This window comes from Schistocerca cancellata, chromosome 7 (assembly GCF_023864275.1).
Source record: "Schistocerca cancellata isolate TAMUIC-IGC-003103 chromosome 7, iqSchCanc2.1, whole genome shotgun sequence".
NCBI lineage: Eukaryota > Metazoa > Arthropoda > Insecta > Orthoptera > Acrididae > Schistocerca > Schistocerca cancellata.
The window spans coordinates 292520284-292533781 of record NC_064632.1 but is presented as its reverse complement, the minus strand read 5'-3'; the positions used below and the strand labels follow the sequence as shown (position 1 = coordinate 292533781).

The 13498-nt window shown below is 40.7% G+C and overlaps 1 protein-coding gene across 4 annotated transcripts in view; it reads left to right on the top strand.

Moving 5' to 3' along the window:
- Positions 1 to 13498, top strand: part of LOC126092238 (uncharacterized histidine-rich protein DDB_G0274557-like) — a 37843-nt gene that overhangs the window by 15099 nt on the left and 9246 nt on the right. Inside the window, exon 1 of one of the 4 annotated variants that reach the window (XM_049907743.1) lies at positions 12646 to 12718. The exons of the other annotated variants lie outside the window; for them this stretch is intronic. The gene's annotated coding sequence lies outside the window, so the exon portion shown is untranslated. Of the gene's footprint in view, positions 1 to 12645; positions 12719 to 13498 lie in introns of those variants that run through there. 4 annotated transcript variants of the gene reach the window in all.

The following is a 13498-nucleotide window of genomic DNA, read 5'->3' as shown; positions in this document are numbered from 1 at the left end:
CAAGGCGAAGAAAAAATCGTAATATTCAGGAACCATGGATTTGTCAAAGCTTTGCAAAGAAGCCAAGAGCTACTGGGAAAAGAAATTTGCCGCTAGATAACATTTCAATTTTCCCTATCTTGTATGATATATTTCTGGCAGTAAAAAGTGCCAAGACGAAAGCCTTACTTGGCAAGTGACAGTCTATACCGCTTGAAAAACGAAATTTCTTTGAGCAAGTACCAAGTCAATAGTGGATTTGCACGCCTGTCTGGCAACATGCATTGAAAGACAGAATATGAAATGTTGATTGCACGTGTTTACTGTAGCTGAAACAGGAATAGTGTTAAAATTCTTCGTGTCTTCTGCTGCTGCGTGTGCGGATTTGTATTGCAATACACTGTGTGTTTCGATCCATGTTGTTGTGCTTTCTCGAACTAAGCTTTCTACTTCTGCAATAAATAAGACAGAAAAAGCACAGTGTTTCAGCAGCATAATATTGTAACTGCACAGGTTCAACATTTTCCGTCCAGGAAAATAAAAAATTGCTACTGCAAAAATATAGAAAATGGATTTTTACCTCATACACAACGCTTGCATCAAGAGAGCCCAAATAGGCTTGTGAAACATCCATACAGTGTACTTTAGTTATATCAATAACGAAATCCCATTTCACATTCATTAGTCGCTTGAACATAATCAATTAGTTCGAAATATGTGAACAGAAACAGTAACTGAATGGATGTTTCTTGAATGAAAGTGAATGAAAGTGTTTGTGTAGACACGACAAACTGACGTATAGTATAGACTACAGTATATAACTTAACTATGCCGCTGTCCTTCCCCCCCCCCCCCCCCCCCCCACCCATCCCCCATGAACCACGGACCTTGCCGTCGGTGGGGAGGCTTGCGTGCTTCAACGATACAGATAGCCATACCGTAGGTGCAACAACGAAGAAGGGGTATCTGTTGAGAGGCCAGACAAACGTGTGGTTCCTGAAGAGGGGCAGCAGCCTTTTCAGTAGTTGCAGGATCAGTAGTCTGGATGATTGACTGTAATACTAACCAAAACAGCCTTGCTGCGATGGTACTGCGAATGGCTGAAAGCAAGGGGAAACTACAGCCGTAACTTCTCCCGAGGGCATGCAGCTATGCTGTATGGTTAAATGATGATGGCTTCCTCTTGGATAAAATATTCCGGAGGTAAAATAGTCTCCCATTCGGATCTCTGGGCAGGGACTACTCAGGCGGACGTTGTTATCAGGAGAAAGAAAACTGGCGTTCTACGGATCGGAGCGTGGAATGTCAGATCCCTTAATCGGGCAGGTAGGCTAGAAAATTTAAAAAGGGAAATGGATAGGTTAAAGTTAGATATAGTGGGAATTAGTGAAGTTCGGTGGCAGAGGAACAAGACTTCTGGTCAGCTGAATACACAGTTATAAATACAAAATCAAATAGGGGTAATGCAGGAGTAGGTTTAAAAATGAATAAAAAATAGGAATGCGAGTAAGCTACTACAAACAGTATAGTGAACACACTGTTGTGGCTGAGATAGATATGAAACCCATGCCTACCACAGTAGTACAAGTTTGTAAGCCAACTAGCTCTGCAGATGACGAAGAGATTGATGAAATGTATGATGAGATAAAAGAAATTATTCACATAGTGAAGGGAGACGAAAATTTAATAGTCTTGGGTGACTGGAATTCGATAGTAGGAAAAGGAAGAGAAGGAAACATAGCAGGTGAATATGGAATGGGGGTAAGGAATGAAAGAGGAAGCCAGCTGGTGGAATTTTGCGCAGAGCATAACTTAATCATAGCTAATACTTGGTTCAAGGTTGTATACATGGAAGAAGCCTGGAGATACTGGAAGGTCTTAGATAGATTATATAATGGTTAGATAGAGGAACCAGGTTTTAAATTGTCAGACATTCCCAGGGGCATATGTGGACTCTGACCACAATCTATTGGTTATGAACTGTAGAGTAAAACTGAAGAAACTGCAAATAGGTGGGAATTTAAGGAGATGGGACCTGGATAAACTGACTAAACCAGAGGTTGTACAGAGTTTCAGGGAGAGCATAAGGGAACAATTGACAGGAATAGGGGGGAAAGAAATACAGTAGAAGAAGAATGGGTAGCTTTGAGAGATGAAGTAGTGAAGGCAGCAGAGGATCAAGTAGGTAAAAAGACGAGGGCTAGTAGAAATCCTTGGGTAACAGAAGAGATATTGAATTTAATTGATAAAAGGAGAAAATACAAAAATGCAGTAAATGATGCAGGGAAAAGGAATACAAACGTCTCAAAAATGAGACCGACAAGAAGTGCAAAATGGCTAAGCAGGGATGGCTAGAGGACAAATGTAAGGATGTAGAGGCGTATATCACTAGGGGTAAGATAGATACTGCCTACAGAAAAATTAAAGAGACCTTTGGAGAAAAGAGAACCACATGCATGAATATCAAGAGCTCAGATGGAAACCCAGTTCTAAGCAAAGAACGGAAAGCAGAAAGGTGGAAGGAGTATATAGAGGGTCTATACAATGGCGATATTCTTGAGGACAATATGGAAATGGAAGAGAATGTAGATGAAGATGAAATGGGAGATATGGTACTGTGTGAAGAGTTTGACAGAGCACTGAAAGGCCTAAGTCGAAACAAGGGCCCGGGAGTAGACAACATTCCATTAGAACTACTGATAGCCTTGGGAGAGCCAGGCCTGACGAAACACTACCATCTGGTGAGCAAGATGTATGAGACAGGTGAAATAGCCTCAGACTTCAAGAAGAATGTAATAATTCCAATCCCAGAGAAAGCAAGTGTTGACAGATGTGAAAATTACCGAACTATGAGGCTAATAAGCAATGGCTGCAAAATACTAACACGAACTTTTTACAGATGAATGGAAAAACTGGTAGAAGCTGACCTTGGGGAAAATCAGTTTAGATTATGTAGAAATGTTGGAACACGTGAGGCAATACTGACCTTACGACTTATCTTAGAAAATAGATTAAGGGGAGTCGAACCTACGTTTCTATCATTTGTAGACTTGGAGAAAGCTTTTGACAATGTTGACTGGAATACTCTCTTTCAAATTATGAAGATGGAAGGGGTAAAATGCAAGGAGCGAAATGCTATTTACAATTTCTACAGAAACCAGATGGCAGTTATAAGATCAAGGGAAGCAGTGGTTAGGAAGGGAGTGAGACAGGGTTGTAGCCTATCCTCGATGTTATTCAATCTGTATATTGAGCAAGCAGTAGAGGAAACAAAAGAAAAATTCGGAGTAGGAATTAAAATCCACGGAGAAGAAATAAAAACTCTGAGGTTCGCCGATGACATTGTAATTCTGTCAAAGACAGCAAAGGACCTGAAAGAGCAGCTGAACGGAATGGACATTGTGTGGGAAGGAGTATATAAGATGAACATCAACAAAAGCAAAACGAGGATAATGGAATGTAGTCGAATTAAATCGGGTGATGCTGAGGGAATTAGATTAGGAAATCAGACACTTGAAGTAGTAGATGAGTTTTGCTATTTGGGGAGCAAAATAACTGATGATTGTTGAAGTAGAGAGGATATAAAATGTAGACTGGCAATGGCAAGGAAAGCGTTTCTGGAGAAGAGAAATTTGTTAACATCGAGTATAGAGTTCAGTGTCAGGAAGTCGAGTCTGAAAGTATTTGTATGGAGCGTAGCCATGTATGGAAGTGAAACGTGGACGATAAATAGTTTAAACGAGAAGAGAATAGAAGCTTTCGAAATGTGGTGCTACAGAAGAATGCTGAAGATTAGATGGGTAGGTCACATAACTGATGAGGAGGTATTGAATAGAATTGGGGAGAAGAGAAGTTTGTAGCACAACTTGACTAGAAGAAGCGATCGGTTGGTAGGACATGTTCTGAGGCGTCAAGGGATCACCAATTTAGTATTGGAGGGCAGCGTGGAGGGTAAAAATCGTAGAGGTAGACCAAGAGATGAATACACTAAACAGATTCAGAAGGATGTAGGTTGCAGTAGGTACTGGTAGATGAAGAAGCTTGCACAGGATAGAGTAGCATGGAGAGCTGCAGCAAACCAATCTCTGGACTGAAGACCACAACAACAACAACATGCCACTGTATCTGCGATTGTCTATCTCTAGTTTTACATTGAAAATAACTCTTACTGCAATGCTAACTTTAAATGTGATTCTCACTGACTTCATAACGAAACACAAAATAAATACGAACTGCAAATTCGTAAAACGCACGGCCACAACGTTGTGTGTGACGCGTCGTAACTCGTCATGGCCAATTGTCAAAATATATTACTTATTTACTCGGGATTGTAAACAGATACAACTCTCCTGCCATCCTCAAAAACAATTTCGGTACCGCATGATAGCTACATTTCGTATGAAGAAATCTATGTCCTAAAATCTACCAAACGTGAACTGGCCAGTGACTACATTCTTCATTGCTACCTTTTCAAAATATGCCCGGTGGTATACTTGTTCGCCAAGTATCACAATAACTATGGGCGATAACGAAAATAAAATCAGTCTACTATCAAGCTGAGATGTCAGACTGCAAAGTGTGTATTTTTTTACCGAATAGTTTCCTCGAAATCGAACGAGAAAGAATGCGTAGTGGAGAAAAGATGAGAATCCGAACACAGCGATTTTTAATTTTTTACCCGAAAAGTAAAATTCTTACTGAGAAACTACCCACCGAGTCGGATGTAGCTTTAAACCATTTTGCATTTTGACACTTCGAGTGAGTGAGGATAACAGCGCGCGAGTTGAATTCCATCGCTTCGACTCGCTTCGGTGCGCCACTGGTGGCTACAAATGAGTACGAAAGGAAGTGTTTTCATGACTGTATATAGTATATAGCATAGTCTAACATTATGTTCGACTGTGGTAAATAGTCACAGACTGTGGCTACCATGGAGGTATACCTCCATGATGGCTACGCTCCTGTCAAAGTTACACTTTCGCTTTCACGAACGCGTCGGTAGATGTCTCTGGTGTCAAGTATCGTCGTATTCTAGCAGAGCAGACGAATTACTTTGTAGTTTGTATGTTCAGCTGGTGCATTTATAGCAATTTTGGAAACTATAGCTCTCTTTTGTTTCTTTGAAAGTGATAACCTGCCCACTTCATATCCATTATTTACCTAGCGGTGTGTAGGACGAAAACTACGATGATTAAGAAGATCCCCAAAGCAAAATAAATGTGTTGGTTGTGTCAAGTATGTTCTAAATTGTGCCAAAAATTACGGTTCAGTGCTGGACACGTAAATGTTTTCCTTTCCTTTTGAAAGTAACTGAAACAACGATTAAAAGAACAGCAGAATATGCCTGTCCCAAAATCAGACTACAGTTTGCATACGTGCTTTATTTGAAGACGTTCTTGGTTTTGAAAAAGAAGTCTCCTAAGAAACTAGCTCGTAAATTTTATTTTCTTTAATTGCCACTGACGGTGAGATTAAGTCTCCTCTTAATTCTTTCTTTTTTTATGACAATGAGTACTGGTTTGTTTTTACTAGAGAGTGAACGTGTTTACAATATACACCCGCATTTCCGAATTTCATGCTTAATTTGTAAATTATTGACAGTGACAGGTCCGAGACGCCATCCGAAACGTGAATAATAAAAGTTTCGCTGGTTGGAGTGGCCGAGCAGTTCTAGGCGCTTCAGTCTCGAACTAGAGGTGTACAAATTCCCCTTGCAGCCTGCTTGCCCCTAGCTCCTCTGCAACCATTCATGCAGGTCAGCCTGCTGCGACGTAAACACAAGAGTGCGCGTGTACTGAGGCATAGTGGGCAATGCGCCCGACACGGGCTCCCGCAAGCCCGGGCTACCTGGCTTCCCGCAAGCCTGCCAAGCTTCACGGGACCCGGTCAGCTTGCTGCGCCTGACAACAGGTTGCGCTGTCAAGCTACCGTGACTAGGGTAGCCAGGTAGTTAGCCTGCAGTTCATTTATCGCAACGGTGGAGGCAGCACAATGAATAGGTCGAACTTTAGTGAGATTGAAACAAAATTGACAACTGGCGAATACATGCTGGTAACGAAACAGAGCACAAGTGCAGCATGGGAAACGTTTTCGTGTGTTTATGAGGCCGCTTCAAATAAATCGGTAGGTGTGTCTCAATGCAAACTATGTAAAAAGCTCTTAAGTACTTATTCGGGAACCTCGAGTATGTTACGACATGTGTGCAAATTTGACAAGCAGTTCCCTCACTCCGTAAATATCTTGAAAGAGGATAAAGATTTAGTGGCCGAAAAGTGCGTCGAAATGTGTGCTAAGGACCTGAGACCATTTAGCAGTATAGAGGGAGGATTTCTTAATTTAGGGCAGACACTGATCGACATAGGTAAAAAATATGGCTCAGTTGATATTAAAAATGTTTTGCCTTCCCGAGTGACAGTAGCTAGGAAAGTTCAAACCTTAGCTGATAAAAGTGCGCAGCAAAATGCTCCCAGACATAGTGCATGCGATTCGTTCTGGTATATGCGCCAGTACAATTGATCTATGGACAGACAATTACAAAGGGGTGCATTACATGTCCGTGACAATGCATTACATAAATTCAGACTGGCGTTTGAATAAATATGTACTGATGTGCTCTGCGTTTCCTGACTGCCCAAAAACTGGCTCGAATATTCGAAACGAGTTGGAAGATCGCTTAGAAACTATGGGTGTTTCTCGTGAAGACATTGCCAAAATTACGTTTGTCACAGACCAGGGCAGTAACATTGTCAAAGCTCTCGAAATATATCAGCGTCTTCCATGCATGGCTCTTAGTACAAACACAGTCTTGAAACATGTTCTGAGCGAACAGTTTTTGAAAGAAAATGTTCCAAATATATTAGCCATTCTTAATACAGTGCGGGCTACGGTTTCGTACTTCAAGAGAAGAGGTCTCTGTGTGAGACTGAACTCATCTTTAAAGCAGTGGGTTTCAACTCGTTGGAATAGTTATTTTGACATGCTTGTACCAGTCCATTCTCAGATTGATTCAGTGAAGGCTGTTTTACATAATGAAGGTGCCTCTGATAAGATGCTGGGTTATGACCACCATATAACTGGCCAGCTTATAGAATTTCTTAAGCCGTTTAAAGAAACCACAGTTGATCTAGAGGCTGACAAGGATCCAACCCTACATTTAGTTCTACCGTGGTTTTATGCCTTAAAACTCAACTGTACCGTACGGGATAACGATGAAGAGGTTTGTAATTTTATTCCATCTGAATATTATAGAACCACTTGTGAAATATGTATGTTGAGAAAATGTATTTTCAGGACATGAAACCTTTGAAACAAGCCGCCGATGCCTTCCTAGAACAGAAAATGTGCGTCAGTATGTTGCATAAAATTGCAACGTTTATGGTGGCTAACTACCGCACATAAGGAAGTTCACCGAGGATGAAAAAATTGAAGTTAACCAAGCAGCACGACAGATGTGTGCCGAAGGTAAGTTCCTAAGATAATGCATATATTCTTCATCTACATGTACATGGTTACTCTGCAAGACGCACGCTAGTGCTTGGTTGAGGGTTCATCGAACCACTTTCAACTTATTTGTCTCCTTTTCTCGAATTTCGCGCGGGATAGAACATCTACATCTCTCCGTATGAGCGCTGCTTTTTTGTATTTTATTCTGATGATCATTTCTTCCAATGGAGATGGGACTCAACAATATATCTTCGAATTCGGAGGTGTTAAGTTGGTGATCGAAATTTCATATATAGATCGCGCCACGTCAAAAAACGCCATTGTTGTAATGATTCCCACCCCAACTCTTGTGTAATTTCCGCGACACTCTTTCCCCTGTTTCACGATAATACCAAACCAGCTGCCCTTATTTAGACTCTTTCGACCTCTTCCGTCAATAGTAAGGCTCTCCAACTTCGTAGCAATGCTCCAAAAGAGTGTTTTGTCATTAAAACGCCTACAGCATTTTCTGTGTGTCCATTCCTATTTAAGTAGGTCGTAATTGTAATCAGAGGTATTAAGTAGAATCTACAGCCTTTAGATTTGACTGGTTGATCTTGTAAACGAAGTTTAACGGACTTAGTTTAGTACACACAGGGATAACCTCGCTCTTGTCATTATTTATTGCCTACTGCTAATTTTCACACCAAAAATATATACCTTATTTAAATCGTCCTGCAGTTAGTTTTGATCTTCTGGTGACTTTACAGGACGATAAATGATAGCATAATCTAAAACCTATTATAATTTCAACTATGTGTAGTACGATCTTCACATTATTCTGCAAATATTAATTGGAACCTGTACAGTTTCAGTACAAGTTCCCAATCACAGCACCCAAGAAAGAAATCCAGGGCTGTACAAAACGGCGAAATTTGAGGACTGGGCAGAAGAGCCTCCTCTCCTACATGATGAAGTCAGCAGATACTTGCAAGAACACTGTGTGAACGAGGGAGATATTCTACAGTGGTGGAAAAATAACTCCCAACGACTTCCTCGACTTGCGTGTGTGGCAAGAAAAATATTAAATATACCAGCCACTAGTGCGTCTAGAGAGAATTTTTAGTTGCGCTGGAAACCTAATTAGCGAAAAACGATCACGTCTTAATGCAGACAGACTTAACGATCTCGTCATAATTAATTCAAACACTAATCAGCATACATATTAAGAATACAGTAGAACATTAATCAGGAAACTATGAGTTTGAGCGCAAATTTACTAATTAAGAGTGCACTTTTCTAATTGTGCTTTCTGGGCGTCAATTTCTGAGATAGAAATTTTGTAATGCATAGAGTTCATTTTTATTTTAGACTAAACTTTTTGATTTCAATCCTCCCAAGTGACATTTATTATTGTTTGTAAACCATTTTCTGTTACTTGTGTTTGCAAGAGTAGCCAAATATTTTTAGGAGTATCTGGTTTGGGTTAAATAATAGTTTCAGGGGAACTGAAGGAAAATTTGTAAATATTTTATGTTGAAAAGTGTTCTGCAAAATAAAATATTCATTTGTGGATTAAGGCAATACACATTATGAGTTTAAATTACAATTTATTTTGTTGAGTTCCACACACATTGCGAAATGTAATTTTATTCCTGTATTTCTATATTAAGGGGAATCCCACAAGCAGGGTCAAGATGCTGAAGACCTAGACACTACAAATGCTTTTAAAATGAAGAGCGTCTTTTTCCACGAATGTATTGTAGTAGGAATATAATGGAAACTTGGAGCCACTCTCCACAGCGTCTACGTCTGCGTCATGAGGATTCAGACTCGTCGTTTAGGTCTGCGTAATGAGGGTCTACAGTCGTCGTTTAGGTTCGCATCATGCAAGCAAACACTCGTCGTCTAAGTCTGCTTCATGAGGATCCGAACTATGGTCCCTATGACGCAGACCTAGACTACAAGTGTGGACTCTCATGACGCAAACGTAGACGCCACGAAAAATGGCTCAGAGTCGCCATTGTATTCCCAGTACTATAGTTTTTAGACGAACTGGATACGTAACAAGTGCTTCGATTTTGTTAAAATGCATTTTCGTAATTTAGAATGATTTTGACAACTTTGAATGAGTTCACAGAACCAGTAAAATACATCCTGGAAAATAGTTAAATATTTGTATAACTGGTGTCATACTTGGCTGAAACATACTAAAGTTAAAGAATCTAGACTTCCAAAATCTTAATTTGGTTCTCATTGCAGTACAGTGGTTATCAAGGGCGTAGATAATTTATTCTTCTGGGGAGGGGACCAATCTTCTTTTTGTTTTTGGGGGGGTGGAGGTTCGCTTCTTTAGTACAAATATCCATCCATTTCAGTGTTGAAACCTGCAACACAGACTGCATTGCGTTCCACTAAGTCCGCAGTTCGTGGTCGTGCGGTAGCATTCTCGCTTCCCACGCCCGGGTTCCCGGGTTCGATTCCCGGCGGGGTCAGGGATTTTCTCTGCCTCGTGATGACTGGGTGTTGTGTGCTGTCCTTAGGTTAGTTAGGTTTAAGTAGTTCTAAGTTCTAGGGGACTGATGACCATAGATGTTAAGTCCCATAGTGCTCAGAGCCAGAGCGTTCCACTAAAACAAAAAACACTATGTTCATGGGCTCGGGGGGCCAGGGGGGGGGGTACCTCTGCCCCCCCTTCCCGTTATCTACGCCCCTTAATTCTAGCTTTTAGTGTACAAAGGAACTCCATTTTCAGTGATTGTTCTGCTTGCTACACAAACCTGTTTGAGATGTGATCTGATGGTGGTTCGAATTGAGAATATCCAAAACTGAGAGATTGTGAAGTCTCGAAGAAATCCTTTTATATCTGACAACTAGCTGAAAACCGGGCGTTGCCTGGGCATTTATTTATTCCATACTCTAGTAGTCCATCTTCCCTCCCCTATTTTCTCTCTATCCATTTATTCCTCTCCCACTATCTCTATGTTCACCTCCACCCCTCCATCCCCATCCCTTGGCCCATCTCCCCCCACCCTCTATCCTTCTCCTCGTCCTCTCTCTGTTGGACTCCGCCACTTCAGTTCATCTCCTCTTCACCTATCTATGAAAACTCATATATATCTGTCAACTTTTGTGGTGGTCAGTGAAGCAGTGTCAAAGTTTATTGCTAGGCAGTATTTATTGTAATACTTTTGATACGCAGCATTGATAGTTTTGTTTTCTGGTGCGTAAACAAATGATGTTGAAGGTGTCCTGACAGGGGAATATGCGACGTACAATTGGCCATGTGAAAAACGTGATTCTCAAGATTGATGCCTCAAACATATAACGACTGCCCTTGCGATTTATCTATCGACATGGCAAATGCAAGCTGCACTGGAAATTATAACCGTTTAAAGCCGAGTGGCATGTCGGTCGGAATCATAGTGATACGTGGAATCAAACTGTCTTAACCTTTGTACTTTCCTTTTAAAATTGTGGCTTCGATTACGTTGTTCTTTAATTTCTTCACCGCAAGTCGGGTGCCATTACAAAGACGTGGCTGGTTTACCTTTCGCAACATAATGATTGCCGATCCGACTTAATTGCAGATTGGGAGGCGGAAATCCGGGCAAATCCAGCGAATTTAAAAATTCTGTAGGATAGTTGACTACATCATCTTGGTTAGTAACGGAATAAACCGACTTGTATGCCATCAATTTGTCAGGTATCATATTTTGAATCTGAAAATTCATTTCGTTAACATCAAGGTTTTTTGCAGCCAATATAACACATTCGCTCAACCAAAACTGGTTTGCAACTGTTAAGTGACATTTGCTGTGCGCGAATTGTCAAACACGATGACAGTGAATGTGTCAGACATCTCTCAAATTTCAAAAAGATCATAGACATTTCGTTTAAAAAAACTATGTATATACACATATGTACACACACGCACACACACACACATACACACACACACACACACACACACACACACACACACATATATATATATATATATATATATATATATATATATATAAGTATACACACACACACACACACACACACACACACACACACATATATATATATATATATATATATATATATATGTATATACACACACACACACACACACACACACACACACACACACACATATATATATATATATATATATATATATATATATATATATATATAAAGGTGCACATGGAAATATTCAAAAACCTTCTCCATGGAAACATGGAGCCAACTTTCATGGTAACCCGCAAACGATGTCAAAATCTTTTGTAAGGTACTCTATTCCATGCACCTTCCGAAATACTATGTAGACAGTGATGTTCCTCTTGATGGTCAAGTGTGCAAAGTTTCTTCAAGATCGGACTAAAACTGTAGGTTGGTGTAGAAGTGTGTAAGTAAAGTGCCCTCCGCCATGCACCATTGAGAATTTTAAGCAGACAGCGCCCTTCATCCTGCTTTGAATATCAAGTGTGCCAAATTTCATCAAGATCGGAATAAAAACGTACAATTTGTCGAATTCCGTTAGGTAAAGTAACCTCTGCCATGCACCCTACGAAATTTCATGTAGGCTGTGACCTTCCTCTTGGTTTCAAGGTATAGTGTACAAAATTTTATCAAGATTGTATGCAATACAAACACACGGACACAATGAAAACGCACTTTCAGTTTTTCTCAAATTTTCGAATTTTTCTGTAGATTTTCAAAAAATTTTATTTCATAAAAACCTTGTCCTGAGAATTACGAACACAACAAAAAAAATTGCCGAATTGGTCCAGCCGTTCTCGAGTTTTATGCTTATCAACATATTTGGCAATTCATTTTTATTTATATTGATAATAAGCCCGAAATATACGCGTAAAGGAAGAATGTACAAATAAAACGGAATATTTTTTGACCTGAAATTAATATATATATATATATATATATATATATATATATATATATATATATATATATATAATGTTGGGTTTGTCTTTTGGTGCTCAGGTAAAATAAAAACTTTTAATTATCGTTCATAATACGACAATTACTCGCGCAGACTAAACGGCTGTGTAGCGCAGCTCAGCAGTAATATGGGCAGGCAAGCGAGTTTCCCGCAGCCTGCCCGGGTTGGGTTCTGCTTGGCTTGGCTGGGAGTGAAGCAGCCTGCCCGTTCTGCAGACAAGGCGCGGCGGCCTGCCCGCCTGGCCACCGGGTAAGCATGGGCGGGTTAAAAGCGGAACGTGTACACCACTATCTCGAACCGCGCGACCGCTACGGTCGCAGGCTCGAATCCTGCCTCGGACATGGATGTGTGTGATGTCCTTAGGTTAGTTAGGTTTAAGTAGTTCTAAGTTCTAGGGGACTGATGACCTCAGATGTAAGTCCCACAGTGCTCAGAGCCATTTGAATAAAAGTTTTGTCGACGGCAGGACGCAAGCCAAAATGATCATAATCGCAATTCCACATCTTCACCCACTACTGCAGATTACCACTATGTTGTCTCCGTTTTCTTCGCTATTGCTCTCAGCAATGGACAGACGTTACGTAGAGGGCAGACAGTCCTCTGACTTGACACGCTGAACTACCACGCTGCTGGCACTACCACAGTTATACTGTGGCACTACGCCGCAGCGATAGTGTAGAACTTGTAATTTTGTCCTTTGTTACACACCTCCTGCGACTTTTAACGCCGATAATTCGTTATATGTCATTTAACATCAATAAACTGTACATCTTCGGAGATCCTCAATGTGCCAGTGTTTTGGAACAGCACTTATTTATAGGAAATAGGTTATAAAGTGGTTAGAATTTGCAAAACACCTAATACGATGTTGAGGAAATACAATATGGCTTCACCCAGATGCTTCAACCAAAATATAATTTTTGAAAGGGGAGCAGCTACAGTACCTATCGTAAAGCATATGTAAATAAAGGCAAGTCTACAAACGGACGTTGTGCGGGCTATGAGGCAATGCGCCTCCGCCACATCACCACTGTGTGATTTTGTTAATTTGTGGCTTGAAGCAGCGCCCCGTCCCCGTGAGACGCCCGTGCCACGCCATATCTGTGTGAATCGGCCCTAAGCATTCCGGCCATGGTACCTCTC